The 22,824-nt window shown below is 37.0% G+C and overlaps 1 protein-coding gene across 5 annotated transcripts in view; it reads left to right on the forward strand.

The window, feature by feature from the left end:
* Positions 1 to 13,399: 13,399 nt before the first annotated feature.
* Positions 13,400 to 22,824, forward strand: part of FILIP1 (filamin A interacting protein 1) — a 110,949-nt gene continuing 101,524 nt past the window's right edge. For all 5 annotated transcript variants that reach the window (XM_074581349.1, XM_074581352.1, XM_074581351.1 and 2 more), the window contains exon 1: positions 13,400 to 13,929. The gene's annotated coding sequence lies outside the window, so the exon portion shown is untranslated. The remainder of the gene's footprint in view (positions 13,930 to 22,824) is intronic.

A 22,824-nucleotide genomic window follows, 5' to 3' on the forward strand; every position in this document is an offset into this window, starting at 1 on the left:
AAATAAGTCTTGGACCAGACTCATTAAAATTTATTGACATAACAAGGATGCTTTCAAGAGTTTTTGGTATTTTGTGCTATGCCCTTCCTTGTTTATACTGGCTTCAGCTGATATAAGCATGACCACAGAGTAAGTTTACATCAAGCTCAAGTTAAAGTAGAAAAGTTGGGTTGAAACTCAGAGAAAAACATTACTAGCTTAGCTAAGTGCATTTATTCACAAGGTACATATCTCTATTGACCCTTAGTCAGTAGGTCTCAGTAATCTTCACTATCTATGGCATGATTTTCTGGCTAGACAGAAGAGCTGAAGAAAAAAACTGAAAACATAGGGCTGCTTAATTTAATGAAAACGGAGAACAGAAAATCAGTTGTTTAAAATAAATTCTTAAAGAAAACTTCAGGTTTGTGAAGGAAATGCAGTTTTGTTTTCAGGGGTACAAACAGATACTTGGGATCTGAAAAGCAACAGTTAAGATAGTGAGAGTGAGAATCATGTCATCTAATTCCAGATGTCAGGGACATCTGATTTAACCTCAGTATCTTATGATCAGTGGAGAGTAATAAACACTTCTAGGGAGTGATTTCACCAACTGTAATAGTAGGAGAGGAACTATACTTTAGCAATGCTTGTTTCTCTCAACAGCACAGGGAGAGCAGGCAACTAGCTCACGAGCATTCATGAGCTCTACAGATTTCTGTATTAGTAGAGCTGAATCCCAAGCTGATCATAATGTATATGATCTGTGGTATGGATATCATAATATGGTGATGATGGGGGCTCTCTCTTGCTGCTCAAATTAGAGTGTGGGGGAAAGAGCCTCCTGCCCAGCTTGCCCCTCCTTCCTCTAGAAATTCCTCAGGTTGTTTGATACCAAATGAATAACTAGGGCAAGTTTTTAGCTCCAATTTACTGACATCTTTCTACTTACCATAAAATGCATAGTTATCTCAAGGTCATTATGGTTGCGTTTTTCTTCCATTTAATGTGAAGTTCATTGGCTGAAGCACAAAGTTACAAAAACTCCCCTTAAGTTTTGTTAGACTAGAATATCTCATCTGAATTGTCTTCTCTTCAGATATCAGATTTCTCACAGCCGCACTACTTGCATGAAGAGCAATTGTGGGATTTCTTCTGACCAATAATAAAATGGTGCATTTCTGTGTAACCCCTGTCAGTATCCTGAATTAGTCTCCGAGCTGTGGGACAGAGTTTGAGCAATATTTACATATTATGATGCACTGAAAAGTTGCAATATACAGATTGTTGAACTGGTGGAGCTAGACAAGTAAGAGAAGTTAATCAGGGAACTGCCATGCTGGGTTTTTAACAAATGGTGCATTGCTGTTTTACCATGAGATGTACCTCAGAAAGAATGAGAAGTTTTAGAAGCTGTGGGCAGTCCAGGGTAACTGGACCACTGTGATTCCATTTTTTGCAAAGGTCAGGTGAAGGCTGACTTAATTTTATTGGTAGCTGAACAGAAGACAAACCTGTTTACATTCCAGAGGAATTAGTTTCATAATTGTGGTGAAGTCAAAGAGGAATTTGGGAGGGTTTGCTCATTAATGATCTTTCAGAACAAGATTTCGGCGCCTCTCCTTTTCCTTTTATATGCTTTAACTCATCTATTTTTATTTTATTCGAACAGTACAGAAAAATATGAATTTTTATTTCTGAAGTTGTTCTTTATAAGCAGAGTTTGCTATAAGTGTGCTTATTCTGTTGTAACAAGGAGGTAATTTCATAATATTTATAAAATTCTAATTTGTGAAGGTAATGATGTTGGAGAATTATTGAAAACATGGAAAATTTATTCTTCTGCCTTCTCTTGTACTTACTTATTCATTGAAGAAACCTGAGGCAAGATCTGGGATGTCAGAAATATTTATATAATAGAATAGAGAGATATGCATATTCAGTTCTACAAAAGGGTTTAAAGTTTATATGACCCATATATGTTTGGACTAGATTTTGTTCTTTGTGGAATCTCTCAAAAGTACGATTGTAGTATTTTTGGAGTAACCTATTTTTCCATTCATTCTTGTAATGTATCCAGGAAAAAAATCTGCGATAGAATAAAAGGACATGCACTAGCTAGGATTAAACAAAAAAGCAGGGAATCAGTGGTAGCAAAAAAAAAAAAGAGTGACTAAACAGTCAGAGGGTATTCACTAACCCCCCCCGCCCGCTTCTGACCTGAAGACAGTAGTGGAAGGACCTCTTCCCACAGTGCCTCTGTAAAGGTTTTATTGGTTTTGATGGAGAAAGATCTCAAAGTAAGGAGATACTGCTCTCCACCGAGAAACAAGTCCCTTTTTCTTTAGGATGTAGTGTTTGCCTGAGGGTGACTAGTCCTGCCTGTGCCCTTGTCCGCACAGGGGATGCTTTTTCTTTTTGTGCATTGAAGTGCCACTTGTAACTTCAAACCCTGGCCATCCTTTGCCTTTCTGTGAGTGTAATACACTCAACTACTGCTAAATCCCTTATATTCAAGAGGAAAAATGTGTAGCGGGCAGGTGATGAGGAGCTGTATCCTTTCCTACCATCCTAAAAAAACTTCTCATATGTAGCTCTTGTTCTACATCCTCAGTTCCACCTGTAGCATCCTGATGATTTGAGATCAGTAGTTTGGTTGCTCAGGAGTGTCACATAGATGCCAATAATGCATGAGCATGTCTTTTGCTTTAATAATTTTTGAAGTTCATTTAGATGTTTGGAGGCAAATTGGTTTATTATATGTCTTTATATATCTTCCTCTATATATATGTATCAAAAAAATCAAATCCCATGTTTGCAGCTAAAAGTCTGTCTTGGTGGCTGTCTCTTGCTCTATGTGATGGCCCTGTTTTTGTTATGAATGGTGGAAATAAACCTCAGTGCAGGTAAAGGCTTGAAACTCATGCTCCTACTAAAGAGTGTTTATTATTCCTGGATTTGAGGAGACGTTACATTTAATGATGTCTGTCAACTGGCAGTGTAAGTGAAACTGATTGCACAAAACACTCATTTATGTCTAGTTAGGTTCTTACACTGCCCTCATCACTGAAACTTCTACACTCCTGCTACAATATATCAGGTGCACAGACTGCCCGTCTCACCTCTTCACTGGTTTATTTTCTTTTATGCATCAGGACATTTTTCTATTTTCTTCCCTTTCCTGGTTGGATGATTTGTTTGGCTGTTTCTGAAGAGCTTTTTCTCTTAGATTTGTCAGTTTATTGCTTAGTAGAGAAGGTACAATTCCTACTAATATTTAAGGTGAAGGATAAAGAGCTCTTCTTCATCAGATTTTCCTCCTCCTTTGACTAGCAACCAATCCTTTTGGTTTCTTTGTCTTACAGAGCTCTACGGCTGTATGTGGCAAATCAGCCATATCCTTCAGCTACAGCAAAATTAATCTTTTCTTCAGGTGCTCAGGTTCTGCTTCAGTACTTTGTTACCCTCTGTTGAGAATAATTTATTTTACTTGTTTTGCAATGTTTTTCTGATTTGTCTTGTTTTTAACTTCAAATGGTCACGTTATTCTATTCTGTTTGAGTTAATTCCCGGCTATGTCACCATGGTCTGGAGAGTATTAGCTTTTTATCTGTTACTTCTTTTCTGAAGGGTATACTCTCCCTAGAAGAGTCTCAGTGATGGTGCCCTGGAGATTTGTTGTTTGCTGGAAATTTTTTATATACCAATCTGTCATACATGCAGCACTAAGAAGCGAGCAACGCAGAAGCACTTAGTGGATGATGTGGAGGGCATCTTTTTGACAGAAATATAGGAGAATAATTTGAGATTCATAAGTGTCTTCCTGACTTTCTAGAAGGATTTACTTAGACCTGAGGGAGAAAGAAAAACTGCTTAATATGTAAGAGTTGTGGGAAAACCATGACAAAATAAAGTAAGCTTCAATTTTTAAAGGTATACATGTGTGAGGGAAGTACAAAACACTTAAAAATCTTGGCCTCCCGCCTTCTGTAAAAGGAGGAATGTGAGGGTAATATTTGCCAAAAAGAGATCTGTTTCTGGTTAAAGGAATCTTAGACTTAATGTAGATTCTAGGGGTAATAAAACAGAAGTAGCACAAAGTGCATCAGCTCTGAATATTAATTGAATCATATGTTTCCTCAGTATCAGTTAAATGTGTAGTTCAAGAGGTTCTTTGGACTTCTCTTAGATAGTTGAACACTGACTTTGAAAGGCAGTTAGATACTGTGCTCCTCAGTGTTGGAAGGCCTGTAGGACTTAAATTACCAGGAAAGCACTATCAGTTTGAACAACCAGCAGTGCAACTTGCTGCCTGTCCCTGTTCTATTTAGCTACATGCTAACTATGAAGACTTAGGTCTTTACACACAAGAGTCTTTAAACCATGAAAATAACCAAAATTTCAGGAATTTGTAGGGGGAAAAAGAATGAATCTGGTTTATTTACTTTCTTGTTGAACCTAAATTTTATTTACTTCTTAAAAATGTGTTACATAAAATAGCACATGGAAAATACTACTAGATATGTAATGAAATTAATACAAATTATTATTCTAGAAAAATGATAAATAGAAGATGTGCAATTGTGCTGCAGACTAGATTCTTCTCACATTACTCAGACCATCCAAAAATGAGTGTTTAATCATCTCCTCTGGATGAAATTATTCACTTTGACTATAGAGGGAGCATAAACAACCAGCTCAGATTGTATACCTAACTTCACAGCTAATTTAGGTATGATTAAATCTGCTCTGATGTACTGTTAATTTTGTGTGTTGACTCCATACTTGGAGATGTTCTGAAGCCATTTGGATATGGTCCTGGGCAGCCTGCTGTAGGTCACCTTGCTTGAGCAGAAGAGTTGGATGAGATGACCGCCAGAGGTCCCTCCCAATCTGAACCATGGTCTGATTCTGTGGCAGCTTTTAAAAAAATATGAAATTCCAAGTAGAAAGTAGCAATATTGTTAATTTGTAAAGAGAAAGGTGGCCTAATAAAATAAATCGTGTAATTTCCTTACGAACTTCTTTAGCCAGTACTAGCTCTGGCCTCTCTGCTGAGCAGTCTTTGTGCTGTTATGCTTTTGAGTACTGAAAGCAGGGATACTCAGGAATAAGATGAATATAGATCTACTTTAATTAGACAGGTAATGAAAAAGAAGAAAACCTACATTGCTGTCAGTAGGGATTGTTCCTTACATTTGACTTAGTTTGTACCTTGTTCTGTTGAGGTTGCTTATATCTTGAAAGCCAATAGTTTAGTGGATGCGGAATGTTTAAGGCACTATTTGTATTTGGCTCCCTTTCATTTTCTAGGAAGAGGTGCCTTGCAAGGAGGCATTCTTCAGTGCTCTTGCTACCTCAGGTTCAGGTTTCTCTGTGTCTCCCCTCTCTTGATTTCTATACTGTGCAGTAACATATTTCCCTGTTGCATAGGGATTCCCCGTCTCAACTTCCATCACTGTTTTGGTTTCTCCAAAAAACTGCATTCTTATTTACAAGGACTGAGAGGAACCTCAAGTAGTTTCTTCTAACTTAGAGGGGTTTTCATCTCAGTAATTTTTGTTAGTAGGCAGGTATTGGACATGCATCACAGTTTTTGGTTCAGATGGATTTTCTAAGCAATTCATAGTCAATATATGTGGAAGAAAAGGGGTTATATCTGTCAGTTTGTTCTTTAGCACCATGAGCATACGGTTTCAGTCAGTCATGTACTGATATGATCCTGGTCACCTCTTCCTACTTTAGTGCTAGATTCTCCCATGAGTGATGTTCTAGCATGGCGGTTTGTAGTTAGAGTGAAGGTGGCAGATTTAATATTCAGTCCAAACATGTTATTGTTCAAACTTTTTCTGTTATTCCAACTGCTGACTGACTGGTAATAACAGGAGTAACATTTGTGGTTTTTTACAGAGAATGTTTTCCAACAGATATGTTTTTAAAATACATATCCTCCTGCTGTTTGAAAAAAAAAAAAAAAAGTAGTTGTATAATTTTAGTGCCAAAATATACAGAAAGTTTATATGCTAATGTGGAAAAGTTGGGGCATATCTGGCCCTAAAGCAATAAAACCTTTTTTTTTTTTTCCCAAGTTCCCTATTTGCATCCTCACTTGTTACTGTTAAAATTTTGTTATCTAAATTTCAACAGTCAATAAAAAAGGCAGAACAAGTCTCTTCTAACATTCCCCAGTAAACTGTGTGCTTAGAGAACTGTTCTAAACATGACTGCTTAAAAACAAGGCATTTTGAAAGACCATTCTATTTTTGAGTATCACTCGCAAGCAATGTCTCTTCATGCAAGTGAATGGAACAGCAATTTAACTGAGCCATCTTCATTATTATTCACCAAATTCTTAAATAATAGGAAGTAGAAATAAGTGCTTCAGCAGGTTCCTCTTACCTGCATCTGTGAAAGTAAAACCACGAAGTGTAAATTACGGCAAATGTTCAGAGATATCTGGAAAACAGGACCTATTGTTTGCTGAACAGTTTGACAGAAGTAAGCTATTTTGCATATATGGTCTTTTTCTTTATATTTAAAATGGCATGTCTTTGATACTTTATACTTACTATAATCTTGAATTTCAAAACCCTGCTTCTGGCTCCTTGCAGAGATGTTCCTCAAGCGTGGACTTGCACCTGAACCTAAATACCTTATCCCTTCCCTCTTGTTCTCCTGCTCAGTGCATGCAAATTATTCTTGCAAATGCTATGACTGTCTTTGAGAGGTGTATGTGTACAGTTTGGTCCTGGGACTGGAGACAATTCTTCGTGGAAAAAGTTAGTCGGTCTGTTATTTACATATGGAGTATATCTGTGGCTCATCTCTGGGGCATCTTGTCCTGAGGCTTCCAGAGAAACAAAATTAGGAAAGGCTGCTCCTGCCAGCCTACTCTTTCCTAGGTAGAGAACTCCAGGCAGGTACCTATTTTGAAGCTATCAGGATGCTTATACATATTTTAGTCACTCCTTTCTCCTCAGCAATTCAAGTTCTACAGGTCCATAGATAATGTAATAATGAGTCTAGGCTTCTGTCAATAAAATCTGCAGGAGTACTAGTAATGTGCGTGTTAGCTTACAATGTCTTAAGTGAAGTAAGGTTAAACCACTCAGAACTTGAACTGAAACATGTAAACGGCACTGAGTTGATGACAGAAACCAGTGTCTCCTGGGAAATGCAGCTGCAGTCTGGGGATATGCAGTGGAAGCAGCCTCCCCCCAGCCTGCAGGAAAGCAAGCGAGGGAGCAACGGATGGTGCAGAAATGGGTGCAAGGAATACAGCCCTCTCTCTCCATCCTCTCACACCGTCTACTGTGAATTAACCCCAGTGTATTAGATAGGTGGCACTGTGTTCTTGGAGATTCAAAACCAGAGCTTCGCCTCCTATGGACGTCCAATAGTGCATGACACTGTTTGCAGGTGTAGAGTGCTGTTTGTTCTTGGTGATCTAGTCCTTAGGTGTCACAGCTTTAATAATAAATTCAGAAGATCTGTTTTGTTCGGGGAAAATATTCTATTACTTCTGGTCTGCACATTTATTAATATTCTTAGTTTACGAAGACTGCCATGTTTCACCTCAGACTGCTGCATTTCATTTGAAGATGGCTCATTTGTATGGAGGGGAGAGATCTGGTAAAGAGCACATCTACATCAGAGGGAATTTACCAAGTTGTGTCAATATCTGTACAGTTACATAATTACAATAACAGAATGGCATCTATTTGATAATTCCACTTTTTCTGCAAGTCATTGGACTAATGAATGAAATACAGCAGAAAGAACTGAAACCATCTTAAAGATAAATGGACAGACTCTTCACTGGTATAAAATAAATGTTGATCTACTGACTGTAATTGAGCTACGGTTTTCTGGTTCACAGCTTGTTATATTTTTCTGAAAAGACAGGGTGCTAAGTAGATTGAATACAAGCTGAACTACAAGGAGAAGAATGTTTTGTTTGGTCTTATTCCATTAAAAGTGTAAGTGAAGTTTCTGTTTGTTTCATTAATATCAAGCATTTATAATATTCTTTGCATGTGCTACTGATAATTACCTACCTGTAGCTGATATCTTCATGTTCCTTTCTGAGTGGTTTTTCCTTTACATAGATCTTTGTAAAAGTAAGATTCATACTAATATTGAATGGAAGGTGATATTTTGATTACATTACAAAAATCTGTAGCAATTCTTTTGTGCTCCCCTCAGGGTTGAAAAGCGCACAAACAAATCTTGAGAAAATACAGGACTATTTTCATTCAGTGCAACATCTCATCATGGGATTATTCATTAACCATATGCCAGGTGTCCTTTCATGGAAATATTTAAGCCTCAAAACAGTATTCTATTTTTATCTGTATTTATCCATAGTTATCTGATAGATAATGTAATGTTACAGCATTAGAGAAGTAGGGTCCTTGCTTATTTCCTTGATTATTTTTTTACAACTGTATGTAATTTCTGGGTTCTTTCATAATGTACAAATATCTGCTAAGGGACAGTAAGAAGTTCACTGTATTTAGTCCCTTAAAAGAGAAGGCTCAGAACTGACTTGATTATGATTTTTAATTACCTGTGTAGGGAAAAGTGGTGTAGAATTGTTTTCACTCTGTGGTCCAAGGACATCTGTGCACTATTTCCAAAGGGGTCACAAAACCCAGGAAAAACACAGCTAGCTCCTGCAGGCTTAGATTTTCTCTGCAGTGTTGTTAATCTCCACAGGAACATTTTTAGAATTGGACAAATCGAGAGAGGTTGAAGGCCACTGACTAGACATCTCATGGGCTAAAATCATCCAACATCAAACTGGAAATAAATTGCAAAGTTTCAGTTTGCTTAAAACAGTAAGTGTAATTAACTGTTGGTCTGCATTATGTGTTGCTGTGTCAAATTCTCCATATTAGATTTATATAATCTTTCTAAAAGATGTGCTTTAATTCACTGCAACTTGCTGTTTTGCATGAGGAAAATTCCACAGCCTTTCCTGTGTAGGAGGCTATATTAGATTATGAAAATAGTTTTTTCTGGCCTTAAAAGCAATTAATCCGTGTTCAGCTCATTTTTATCATAGTCTTTGAGCAAATTGCATACCACTCCTTGGGTGTGGCAGCGAAGCAAATATGATGATTCACTCCATTTTCAGAGATCTGAGTTGGCACTTTCCTCCAGGCTTGTGCTTCAGAATGTCTCCATTTGACCCAAATGTAAGTGAGAGACAGGTTCTAGGGCTTTGGACTCAAAAGTGTCCCAACATGATTCTAAAGTTACCGCTTTTTTTTCTGTTATTTTTCACAGACAGTGTTGTGCCCCTGTAAGTCTGATGGGCCGTCCGATGTTCTTGATGTGGCTATGTATCTAACTGTCTCAAGTTGTCTTTGAATTTCACCTCACTTCATTCAGAGAAGACTTAGGAAATGCCATAATTTTCGTTGGTACAATGGAGAAACACAAAATTGAAAACAACTGAAATGTCGAAGTCTTTTAATATGTTTATTTCATTAAAATTACAAAATAAAAAAGCAAAAAATGCTTTTTGAACACAGAATATAGATCAAGACAGCATTTGAAGAATCAAAATGAAAGTCACCCTGGTTTTATTTCACTGATAAAGCATGCAAAACTGCTATAGGAAAGACTATAAAACTCCAGTAAGTGTTCCTGGAGGTTTGTGACTGTGGCAAGCATCTTAAGGCACTAATTTTTTTTATATATCTGACATGTTTACCACTAGAAAAATTAATGTCATATGTTTTGCAGATGTCAATAAAGGGAGTAAATAGCGTAAGGAAAATATAAATAGCAGTGTTAATTATGCAGTTCACTTTTTAATTCTACATAGTTTTCTTAGGAAAAGAAATTACATATCTGGGAAAATATTTGGATTGCAGAATGTCACAAAGTATTTTTTAGTTTCATTAATTTGGCAAGATTATAAAATAGACAAGTAAACTAAATCTATGAGGTAAATGGCAGAAATGTGGTTTTTTTCTTTGGTTCTAAAAAAAAGCAGGTGCTTGAGCTGAAGATATAGCAGACCTAATATCTAAAAAGCAATATCAGCTTTTATGAGGTGACAATGGTATCTGGAAAAATGAAAAGAATAAATACCTAGCCCTCTCAAAATATAGATTTGAGGAGGTGCAGCCAAGATGAGTTTAATCAAAACATGATCAAACACCCTCCCTTCCAATGTACTGTAACACAGCACAAGTTATACTGTAAAGCCAAAACAAAGCTAAAAGCACTAACGCAATTTAAAATAATATAGCTTTTATGGAAGTGAGCGATAAGTATTATGAAAGCAGGGGATCAGAAGACTATGGTGCACTACCCTTCAGGCAAACAAAAAATTATTTTTTTAGAAACTAAAATACTGATCACTCTTACTTCAATGCATTTTAAGGAGCAACTTAATGAGGAGCTGACAGTGGTTGCTCACACAGAATTATACAAATAGTAGAGCTCCTCAGGACGTAAACAGTTGAGAAACTCTAAGCCCATATAGATAGATTTGTTTCTAATATTTTGGTCTAGTTAATTATGATATAAAATATTTGAAAAGGACAAAGGTAGATGGCTGTATCTCTGGATGCCACTATGACTTAAGAGAATGAAATATATGCATACACTACAGTCATAGATAGTTGAGATGATAAAAATTATATAGTAATACTATTGTATGTGTTCCAGAAAAAGTTTATTTACAGGCATGCATTTTAAGGTCAATAGGGACCAGTAAGGTCAGAAGAAGACATCTGTTTTGATCTTCTCTATAAAAAATCATGGATTTTCTGCCAGTAATTTCTGCATCAAGCCTGGAATTTCTCTAGAGCAGCTTAGGTCATAAAAATTTTTCTTCCATTTACTAGTAAAGTAAGTATAGAGAAATATGATAGTGTGAACAATGACAATCCCTCTGCTGTATTTGTGACTAACATTATCTCCAAAAATGGCAACAGGCCCTGCTGCTGCTCTTGTTCACTCTCTAGAGCCATATTTTGTCACCTTTGCTTTGCATTGCTCTAGCCTTTGGTGTTTTGATTGAAATAGTGCTGAGAGCTTTGGCTTCCATTAAAAATGCTCTTAAAAGTATTTACTTTGGACTCTAGTATCCTGGTTGCTTGATTAAGAGATAACGTAAGAAATTATTAAAAAATCACTTTTTAGACTTAGTTGTAGGATGTCACTAGGACTTAAGATAATGCTGTACATTGACATTACGACCTAACGTAGGATGCCAAACTAAAAAGTCTCTTTTGTGGTTCTGTTTTTCTCTTATTCCCCAGCCTCCACAACCTAGCTATTTATAACTATTTTTTCCATCATTCTTAGGGGAAATACTTAGATGCGAACCATTTTCATAGTGCACAAATTTTAAAGTTTTACACTTCCAGTAATGCAGATTAATTACACTCTTTCCTATGCTAGAAGTCTCTATATGTTCTTTGATTCACTTGCAAAATCTTCTATTTTCCTCAGATTTTTTGCTGAAATCCCCACTGTGTTACAGGATTAATATCTATGCTGCACAGCTGGGGAGTAAGTTTGCAAGTGTACAAGAATGAGCAGACTTGCATCAGCAGGTCACTATTGAAACCCACCCACAAGGGCTGGCAGCGGAGATTGCCTCCTAAGAGGTTGTATTGTTTTCCACTCAGTGAATGTGCCACTAACTAATAGAAGAGAAATGTTGAGAATCATTTGGTTTCTCTGAGATTTATGAGCCAAGTTAATTGTTTAGTTTTCCTGATTTATTGTAGTTGAATGGATAAAGTACTATTAATATTGCACTTTGAGCAAGAAATTGAGGCCAGAATAGTCAAAACGTTACTCATCTGATTGGAGTACGTCAATTTTATATGAGGGAACAAAATCAGATGTTCTTTTTAGAATGTGGATGTATGTAACTCACTTCAGTTCAAAGTGTAAGCATGTAACACCAAACTTTGTGCCAATATATTATGTGTTTCTACAATAATCTTCCAAATAGCTGTTTCTGTAAAATAGAAGTGTTTGTATTTTTATACATTCTAGCTATTCTGTCCAAGTCAAATATTGAAATGGATAACATGAAATTAGTGATTATTACTTGGTCTCCAAAATAAAATATGTTTGACATGATGGAAGCATTTGAGGCATTTATAAATGCATCATCAATGTCTAAATATCAGTTACTTGACATAATACCTAATATTTACTTCATTTTCTGCTTATGAGCTCCTTAGGAATGAAAGTATTTTTTCATTTTTCCTTACTTGTTTAGAAAATAACACAGGTCAAGCAGAAGTCATTCCAGAGACAGGGTTAGAGCACCAGACTACAGCTAATCCTACAGCTGCTTCCCGTGAGGGCTTGTACTCACCCCCTGGCATGTCATATAGTTGTGGCCGATTAGGTTCCTGCATGTTGAAATTGCCACAAAGGACATCAAATCTCTTCACTACACATCCTACTATTTGCACAGTGGCCCAGCATCATTGTTGTGATTTGCTCGAATCTCCTTCTTTTACTCTGAAAGTTTGTGGCGTCTCAATGTATAAATATCGGCAAGCAAATCTTTTAGCATCTTTCTACTTTTTTCTTCTCTTTCTTCTCTCTTTCCTTCCTCTTCATCTAACCCTAGGCGAATATGGTAAATTGTCACCAGGGAAAAGCTTTCCAAAGGAGGCTCATTCTGCATTTTGCTCTGAAGCACAGCTCAGATGAGAACAGAGCTGTTGGGGTAAAGCATTTTCCTTGCCAGAGATATTTACAGGGGCTTCGCTCTGGAGTCTGGTATCTGCAGCATCTTTGGAGAATCTTGATATTGTGGTGGTTTGTGAGCTGAAAAGCTGCCCGATTTACTGCTGGTCTGTTGATTAAGAGACTTACAGCTTAGAATTAGGAAGAGTAATTACATCCAGAAGCAAGTGTGGATACATGAAAATGTATACAGTCCTGGAGTGATGCGTTCCTAATATCCATATCAAACAAATTGGAGTTTGTGTGGCTTTCCTTTTCTTCTTCAGTGAGAGTTAGAGACAGAGTAGGAATTACTGTAGGAAGCTCTTGGTCTGGGAAAAAAGGTTGTCTTTGGAATAAATACCACACTGAAAACTTTCCAGCCTAAGACTTTCATTAATTTATCCATGTCATTTTAATATATTTAAACTCTGTAAAAAATTATGCTGCAAAAAGTTCTCCCCACGTGTAATTTTTCCTCAAGTGAAGTGCATACCTTTCAAATTATAAACTTCCTACTTGTCCTAGGAAAATCCTCACTGTATAAATAATTGAACTCATCTGCTGTGAACACAAGTATTCTTTCTCTAGCAGTCTAAAATATATGCCTAAATACACATCTTGTACTTAGTGCTTTAAATAGTAATTACTCCTGTGAAGTCACTGGAAGCCCTTAAAAGGATTTGACAATTTCCCCACAATCTTTCAGTGAATGTAGTAGCTGGGCTGTGCGGTGCTACATCCACTGATAATTCAGCAGCTGAGGAACTCAGCAAAGCCTGCTCCAAACTTCTCAGCTGTTGACAGGCTTGACTTGCTGAGAACACTGGTTAAATATAGCACAAGCGAGCTGAGCTCAACAAAGTCATTGCTGTAACACTGTGTGAAGAGACCAGAAGAGGGGAAATACAATCTGAGAACTAAACTGCCAAAGCCTAACACCACCTAGCAACAGTTGAAAAAACTTTTAAACAAAAGTCTGGGTGAGACACAGACAGAGTATACCTCCTACTTCTCCTGCCTGGGATTTCTGCGAGAAGCAGCTCCGGTCTTCTGTTCTCTACCCCATTTCCTTCATTACTTCAGCTGCCGGTAGACCTAGAAAAGTGGGGAAAGTTTCTCTCTTTGTGTTCTCCTGGTCTGGATCGGTCTACTACTGTGGTGGTGCTGTGGGACGAGCTACTGCAATCTTGCAGTGTAAAGGATATACTCCTAGGTTCGTGTTGCTGACAGGTAAGACTGAGCTAACCACTCCAACGCATTCTTTTTAAAAGAGTGATTTACTTCTTTTAAGAAAGTGACTATTGTCTCTTTCCTTCTATGAACAATCTTCTGCATAATTTGGGTCCAAGTAGGTGAAAGCTGGGATAAAAGTTTTAGATTCTTTTTTATGCTTTCATCACATTGCTTAAATAACTCTTGCAGTTCTTAGAACAAGCATAATCAAGTAGGTAGTAGTAATATGAAAAAATGTGTATAGAATTTGACATGTATCTTGCTTGTATCTGCTTACATGCTGACAGAAGACAAACCAACATTTAAGAATAGAATACATATCAATCCTTACCAGTGGTAGTCTAGCAGCTATTAAAAACAGTGACAGCTTGTGTGATAAGTGAGAGGAAATAGCCATTCAGTAACTGAATTAACTGAATACTTTGTGACCCAGTGCGTTTGTACCTTTCGTTTCCTTAGTAACTTTTAGCACAGGCACACCTGGTGCCTTTCGTACTACTCTTGTGACAACAGCTCTTGGTTCTTCCTCTTGCACTTATTTACATAGAATGAATATTAATCTCTGCTTGATTGGTTAGCTGTATAATGCAACCATCCTAAAGACTGACCTTATGTTTATTGTACCCAAGTGTGCTTGAGCTGGGTCATTGTTATTAAGGTGTTTGTTTCTTTTAGCAAAATAAATGAGAAACCAGTCCTCAGATGTTTTACCCTGGCAGCAGAATGGAAGCATGTTTATCCATTGGAAATGCATATCCTATGGTCCTGTAATGGTCATGTAATTTAAGGGAGGAATTGCATAGTATGATTTGCTTTGTCTAAACTGACAAAAGCTGTTGGGTCAATTGAAGAATGAATTCACACACACACACCCCCGCCCCATCTTTTAAAGCCATTTTCTCCAAACAAAAGAAATCCAGTATGCGTGAATTTTTAAAAGACGTACTGATTATGAATTCATATGCAATATGAATTCAGTTATGAAGGCAAAGATTTAAAGAATGCACTTAACCCCTGCGAAAACCCTGTTCACAGATTTATTTAGAATTGTCTCAGATGAAAAATATTTGTCCGTTCCTTGAGATGAGAAGGTCTTGCTTCAGCTAAATGATTCTAGTTTCATCCCTGCATACTATAGAAATGACATCAATACCACATCTTAGCAGTGATATGCTTACAGATTGGATGAAATTAAAATACTCTGAAGCAACTTTGACTTAGTGGCTGAGAATGTAACTGCCTGTGAAACAGTAAGATAAATGAAGTACTAGGATGGAGGAAAATTCTTAAAAGCAAACACAATGTAGTTTACATTTTATTTCATAGCAAGGGGCATACTACTTAAGCACTAAACAGGAATTCTCTTTGTTGGCCATGATTTAATGTGATAACCATTACTGTGAAATTACTGCAGCACTATGGTATCCCAAATCTAAACCTCAAAAGGAAACTTTGGTATTGCTTTTTAATATAGACATATCCTGAGAAAGTTATTTTTTTTGAAGAAAGCTGTACGGTGAGAACTAAAACAGAGACAATATGATTTGTACAGTTTTTATCATATTGACATTAGAGTGAAAATTCCTGTTTCTTATTTTGACTGAGTTAATTGGCAAATAATAAACTGTGAAGAAAGGGCAATTTTGACTTTCTGAATATATAGGGATGACAAAATCAAGGAAAATGCTATGCTAATAATTGCCTTTTGGATTTAATTGTCACTCAGCATAATGTATGCTTTTACGATTTTACTTTTCTTACACAATTTACTTTTAGCAAAGTTTTTAAAAGCAAAACGCAAATTTATTAGCCCAATAACTATCAAATGAAGTCACTTTTGAAGAGTCTGATAGTCACTTCCAACTCTAACACACGGAGTTGTGGTTTTACATACATCTGTCTTCCTTTCCACTTCAAAATGGAGGAGGAGGCTAAAATTACTCTTCTCAACAGGTGTCCACAAAGAGTCTCTGGGATTTTCCAATCAAATCTCTGGAATATGTAATGTGGCTATTCAACAGATGGTTTCATATTTGAAGAATAGCCAATTCTACTAATGACTACAGTGAAACCATGCTCAATTTTATATCAAATCAAAAAGTAATTTAGGTTTTGGCGATAGACTTAATTGTAGAGATTTTCTTGGAAGACAAGTAGACATAGCATACCCATTTATTTTCCCCATTATATATTATTTTGATTTTGTTTATATTCCCATAGCTGTGCAATGAATGCTGCCTTTCATGGTGCTAAAGCCTGTGTATTCCTCCCAATCTGAATCCACTTCCAGCCTCTGCCTGTGGCTCATTCTTTCACCTTCATTACAGCAATACTATAATTTATGGCCTCTTTTAGCCAATCTAGCCACAGCTAAAGTCATCATCTTAACTGGGAGTTTTGTCATCGCCTCAGTCTTTCAATCTCTTTATACAATGTCTGGTTCTTTTTAACACCAAATTCAAGGACTTGAAATTCATCTTCAAAGCTCAGCACTGTTCTGTCCTTGCCTACATCTGCCTCGATTTTCCCATAGTCCTCCCACTCATATCTGGTAGACTGTTAACCTTCAGCTCTGGTGTTAACCGGTCCATCCTCTATGATACTGGCTTTAGTAAGCTTGACATCGACTTAATGACATAGGAGTTTTCTATAGTGCCTCTCACTGTAGCACCTGACACTAATGTCATGGAAAGACTAAACTTGTCTACTACCAGAGCTATGTCGACCAAGGCAGGGCTCCTGAAGGTACAGTTGTGCATCCTGAAAGCAGCTTGTGGAGTAAGCATGAGTATACTGGGAAATCTCTACTTTTACTAGTATGCCCTGTTTTGTTCCTCTGGGTCACAATTTCGCCAGTGTAGCCATTTCCATGCTGAAGGCTTTTTACTGATACAAGTGTATCCGTAAAACTCCTGATGCAGGGTCTTAATGTTGGCACAAATTCCACACATGCTTAATTTAAGGCTTTTGGTAATCTCATCTAACTCAGTTGATGTGCCCCCAGGCACAAATTAAGAATGTGCCTCAGAGCTGTGCTGAGTCAGAGGCCAGGTTTATGCCACTGAATTCAGAGTGAGATTTCCTTTGAGTTTAATAAGATCAGCTCTTAGCATTCAATAATTAACAGATAAATTTCCAGTCCCCTCAAGAGCATTTAACAAAATGGACCATCTGTATTCCTGTCCAAATATTTTTTTTCCTAAGAGACATTTTACTTTTTCTCTAATTTCCTGTTTCTTCCCTTCCTTTCTCAAGGTTTGTTGTTGCAGTTTGCCATACTATTTTAATATATAAGCTGATTTTGGGGACAGGGATTTTGTCCTTCTACATGTTTAAAATGCCATTTGGAGTAATAGAGCTATAATATTTGTGAAGAAGCCAGATGAAACAACAGGACAAAAGAAAAGGAACTCCACTTCATGTATTCATACTTACTATTTCACAAAAATATTTAGTATATAAAACCTAAGATAAGAACTGAAAGCTAGAAAGATAGTGTATGTGATTAAATAATGATAAGCTGCTGTATAGAAAGGTTTAAATATTCTTTACAAGAAGTACAAACACCTATACTTTTCAGCTTCATCACCTTATTCTGGTACTTTTCATTTTTAGCCGTTTATCTTTTGATTTCTCTCAGTGTTTAATACTGAAAGTTGTTTTCTAATTTTATACGGAATACTGGGAATTATTTGGGGAATACAGTTGTTTCTTTATGTTAGAGGATATTGGATTGCTGAGGAAACAATTATTTAATAAAGAATTAAGATTTCTTAACCCCTCTTGTTCCCATTTAGTAGCTAGTATTTGTACCAAGTTAGTGATACTAGGAAAAATAAAGCATTTATAACACAGTCCTGTATTTATTCTCTGAGGTACCAGTGTCTGAAGGAGAGGAACAGTTGTACCTATTTCCTGTTCAGGAGAGACAGTGGGAGTCTCTAATCATGTTGAAGATTGTGTGATGACTAATGTATTTGAGAAAATTGTGCCTTTATGGATACTTGTTTAGATTTTTCCTTTTATTTTGGGTCTTTTAACCTACTCCTCTAGCTTCTGCAGATGATCTCACTTCCTGTATCACTTTTTATTCTTACCATCATAGCAAAATAAATACTAATATAAATGCAAACACAAAGTCTTTTTAAGTTGGGACAGCTTTTTTTTTTTTCTTTTTTTTTAAAATTCAAGATGGCTTTGCCCTATCATTCTCATTCTACTTTGGCTGGACTATATCTCTAAATCTTTTCCACAAGTAAAGCATGCAAATGCTAACTGTAAAGATAATATGTAAGATTACATAGATTGAGGTCACCTCCAAAATGGTTTGCACACTTTGCAAATAAAGACAAAAAGGCAACTCCTCTATTAAAACTATTAAAAGTGTATATCCTAAAAGCACATTTGCATTTTAATTTGAAATCAATCTTCTGTGGATACACAGCTGTTAAAGTACATGATTTATCCTAGGCTGTTTAGAGAGCAGTGTTCTGAGGCAATGAAATGGCACTGCTTTTTTTTTTTTCAGCAGTTAATAGAAGATTGCTATATGTGGTATTCTAGAACTGAGAGAAAAATTAAGAATTCCAACATCCAGTTCTTTAATATTGCAGCTTTATGAGTGCTGAAACTTAATCAGAAATATGCGTGTGTGCACATGCGCATGCTTTTTGTAAGAAAGCAGTGCTTTTTGGCATTACAGAACGCGTTGCTGAAGGAATGGGACAATCACATCCGAAGTACGGGGAAACAGACTGGAGCTTGTACTTTTTGCCTTAAATGGGCAACCCGTCTCATTGCTGTTAGCTGACACAAGCAAAGGGGTGTGTGAATCTAATAGATTGCTGTACGTTGTCCAAATGAGTTTCATTTCAAAGCTGATAAAACAGCAATTAAAATATTAATTATCTATGATGTGACCAGACTCTCATATAAACCGATGAGGTTTCAGAACAAGAGCAAAAACCTCAAGGAATTTGCAATAAACTTTTGGAGTTTGGTTTCTGTACTTTAAGAGCCCTTTAATATAGTGAGGGTTGCTTTATTTGCTTTTCCTTTTTGGGGAAATGGTGTCAAAGCGTATAATGTTTTGTGATTTATGCTGTTCAAAAGTTTGTTCCAGTGCATATGTAAAAGTAATATTTTGGAAGCTTCTATGTGAAGTCCACAGTATTTAGAAGCTTGTAGGTTTTGGGGGTGGGGAAGGGTATCTAACTAACTAGTGTGTTATGGCTGTGGCTAGCAAGAGCAGAGCTACATCTTCACTAACAAACTTAAAAAAAAAACTGAGAAAAAATGGATTCTATTGTAATAACAGAAAAGAGTATTTTAGAAAATTATTTTAAGGCAGCTTTTCTAAAAAAAAAAAAAGAGAAGTAATTGAAATGAAAGATTATGTGTCCTTGTTAGAAGAATTTTCATTACGGTTTATCAGACTGCTTGCATTTTTCAGAAAATACAAAGCAAACGAACGCAACAGAAAGCAGGAGACTGCTAACATCAGTGTAATCGAATTGCTGCCAACTTGCCTTGTTTATCTAAGAGATCTCTGTGAAAATAAGGTCTTTCCCACACATGCATGAGTCATAGGATGTAATGGGGCTAAGCAGACTTGCTTCAGCTTTCTAATGTGCACATATCTAAGCTAACCTGTTTCAGTGCCTGTTCCTGTAACTAAATGAGCTCTAGCTTAACAACAGGAAGGGAGAAGCGGTGGTGAGTTCATGGTGCTATTTCAGTGCAATAACCTTAATGCTAAGGAAACGATGCAATTTCCATTTATTGGGAAAACTGCAGTTACTCTGACAACAAATACACACTAAAGAAAAACATATACAATTTATCATCAAGTTCAAATTTGTGAATGTAGCAGATAGGATATTCATAAAGCCTCACACTATCTAGTTATGTGACTCAAAGGACATTCTTACTTTTAAAATATATAATTCATATTGCTGAAAAAATACCCCTTAAAAAGCCGTAAGCAAGGGCATAAATAAAAGGGAGGCAAACCACATGTGGTTAGCCATGACTTGTTCAGTGTTGGGCTGACTAAAATTTTTAAAAAAATTAGGCATATATTTCTCATGCTAAAGCTATTCAGTTGCTGTGTCTGTCATTCATACTTAGTCCCAAAATCTCACTTGTCCCACCATCTGTAATCACGAAAACTCTTGGATAAAACTTTTGAGGTAGAGTAGTTGTTCTAGAGTGTCTTATTTCTCCTCCTTTTATTCTTCTACAAGGACTTCTGTAATAAAAAGAAACGCAAATTATTTTCCAGTAGATAAGAATTTCAGTTCCTCAATCTGATAAAATTCTTTAGAGAAAAATAAACATTCTGATTTTTGATGCTGGGCAGTCAACAGAAGGAAGGGAATGATGCCATGCTAGATATCCTCAAGCATGTCAAACATAGCGCAGAACAAGATGTCCCTTCTGCACGGAGGGACACACATGGCAACACAGCTCCTGAGTGCCAGAGGAATCACGTGTTATGAGGCAGCTGGCTATGGGAGCTGCCACCGCTTCGAGTGGCAGGAGCCAGAAGCTAGAAGCCAAGTCACAAAAGGCATCACATTGCAAATAGTAAAAGGCAGGGTCATATTAGCATGTCCTCTGAGTGAGGGGTGCCACTTGTGGAGTTACAGAACCAGAATTTAGGTGGAAGGAATTGACAAGAAGTCATCTAGTCTCACTCAAAGTGGGACTAACTCCAGAGTCTGATCAGGTTATTTTCAGTTATCTTGAGTATTTTAATTTGTAATTATTCTAACGTCTCACATCTTATCTGGATCACAAAGTTTTGAACATGGTTGGCTGAGGAATATTTTGTCAGTGATGATAATCAGTATATTGAAATCCATACGCTGAATAAAAGATGACTGGAGAGGTGGTTGATAGTAACAAAAATCACAGGCCTTTGGCACTTTCAAAATTGCAAAAGAAGCAACATCTGTTGAGTTTTTTTGTTCAATTTTGTTACATTTGATGTGCTATATCCTAAAATAAGCATAAATAATAAGAACCAAAAATCTTGTATGTAATTTTCTATCCTAGTTTACTCCAGCTTTTAGAATGCATACCCTCCTCCACCTCCCTGATCCATTCTGTTTGAGAGTCAAACATTTAGAATTAGGATGGCATTAAGGTGCCATCTCTCTGCAAAAGAATTCTGAAAAAAAGGTTAAGTGTATTCTATCTTTATCTTTCCAGGTAGTCCAATAAGCTGAAAGGCTAGCATTGAGATTGTCAGTAATAAGCAAATAAGGAAGGAAAACAGAGATGATGCTTTTGAGGAGGGAAACCCTGAAGACTGCCTCCACTGCTCAGCTCACTTTTCTTACTGAACATCTCTTTCCAATTGTATCCTAACTAATCAGGAACAGAGCATGACGCGCATATGGCAGACAGGATTCCTAGATGGAGTTCTGGTTAACCTGAGACTAGCTCAGGCTCTTTTGGTTTAGAAAAGCTCTTGATTGTGGAAGCATCTAAATTTACCTGGCAGTGGTTACTGTAGCATGAAGCAAGGACAAAGTAGTGGTCTTGTGGCACTCAAAGGGATGTGGCAGGCAGTCTTTCCATATAGGATTACTCATACCTATTAAGAATAACCACTGAAGACAGGTATTCTTCTTCTCTTTAGATGAATCAGCAAGTAATGCTCCTAAAGCTGGGTGCTGTAATTAAAATTTTGCCGATACACAACAGGATTGCTGTGGTACTTGGGGACCCAGGAGGACTTGTTCAGAGGCCTCTCTGGAGCCTCTCTGGTTCCAAGAAAACAAATTCCCACCAGTGATACCAGTTTCTAGCCCCTGTTCAATATTGCTACCAGGCACAAAACCTATGTCACCACAGGTCTCTGAAAACTAATGAAGTGCTAGAAAAATACATGATATTAGCTATAGACAGCGTAATGAGTTTCTCCTTAGCTTAGATAGCACAAAGGAAACACAGTAAAATATCAGAAATAAATTGAATAATCTACATAAGTGTTCAGTGAATACCCTGAACACAACACAACAGTTTGTAACAGTTTGTTGAGGAATAAGTAGAATGGGAACAATTCTGCAGGCTACTGCTGTCAACTGAAAAAATCCCTCCAAGACAGCACTGAGTATCTAAAAATGAGGCAAGCATAACTGCACACAAGGTGGGTTAATTTAGATACCTTCAGCATTACTTGTATAAACAAAGACTAAATCACCCTACAGGGAACAGGCTGTAAGAGTGACAGGACATATGATGGATTGCTTATTATTCAGGTTCCCACTCCAAAATGTTCATGCCATGTTTGAATTTTGTTGTTTATACCTTTCAAATAATGTTACCTTAAAATGTGAGGTGCTGGGTACCATACTGTGGGAGAGGAGGGCTGGTTAAATGGCTGGCTTTCACATCAGTGACTCCTTGTATGACTCTCAGCAAGTTATTTACTTCTACGCTTTTAATAACACCTGGGATGTTACAAGAATAAATATAGTAGTGACTTTGACACCCTGAGATGTTACAGTATTGAACATCATGTCAACAGCTTTGAATAAGGAGACTTAAATAGCCTTCCTTGGAAACCAGATTCTGCTGGGAGAAGTAGGAATAGAAGTTGAATTAGTCCGAATGACAATATGTATTTTTAGAGGAGCTCCCCAGAGGGAAGTATAGCTGTGCCCTGAGCTGCGAGTAGCAAGAAATCAGCTATACTGGTAAAGCACAGCAGAAAAAGGAAAGAGGGGGACTGGGGATGTGACCAGGAAGCTGTAAGAACAAAACCATACCAAAATAGAAGGTAAACTATTGTCAATACTAAGATGTTTAGGAAAAACAAACCCATTCCCTCAGGTTCAGTTGTACCAGAAGAGATTCATAGGGCAAAGGTGGTGCTGTCCA

This window comes from Larus michahellis, chromosome 3 (assembly GCF_964199755.1).
Source record: "Larus michahellis chromosome 3, bLarMic1.1, whole genome shotgun sequence".
NCBI classification, from domain to species: Eukaryota; Metazoa; Chordata; class Aves; order Charadriiformes; family Laridae; genus Larus; species Larus michahellis.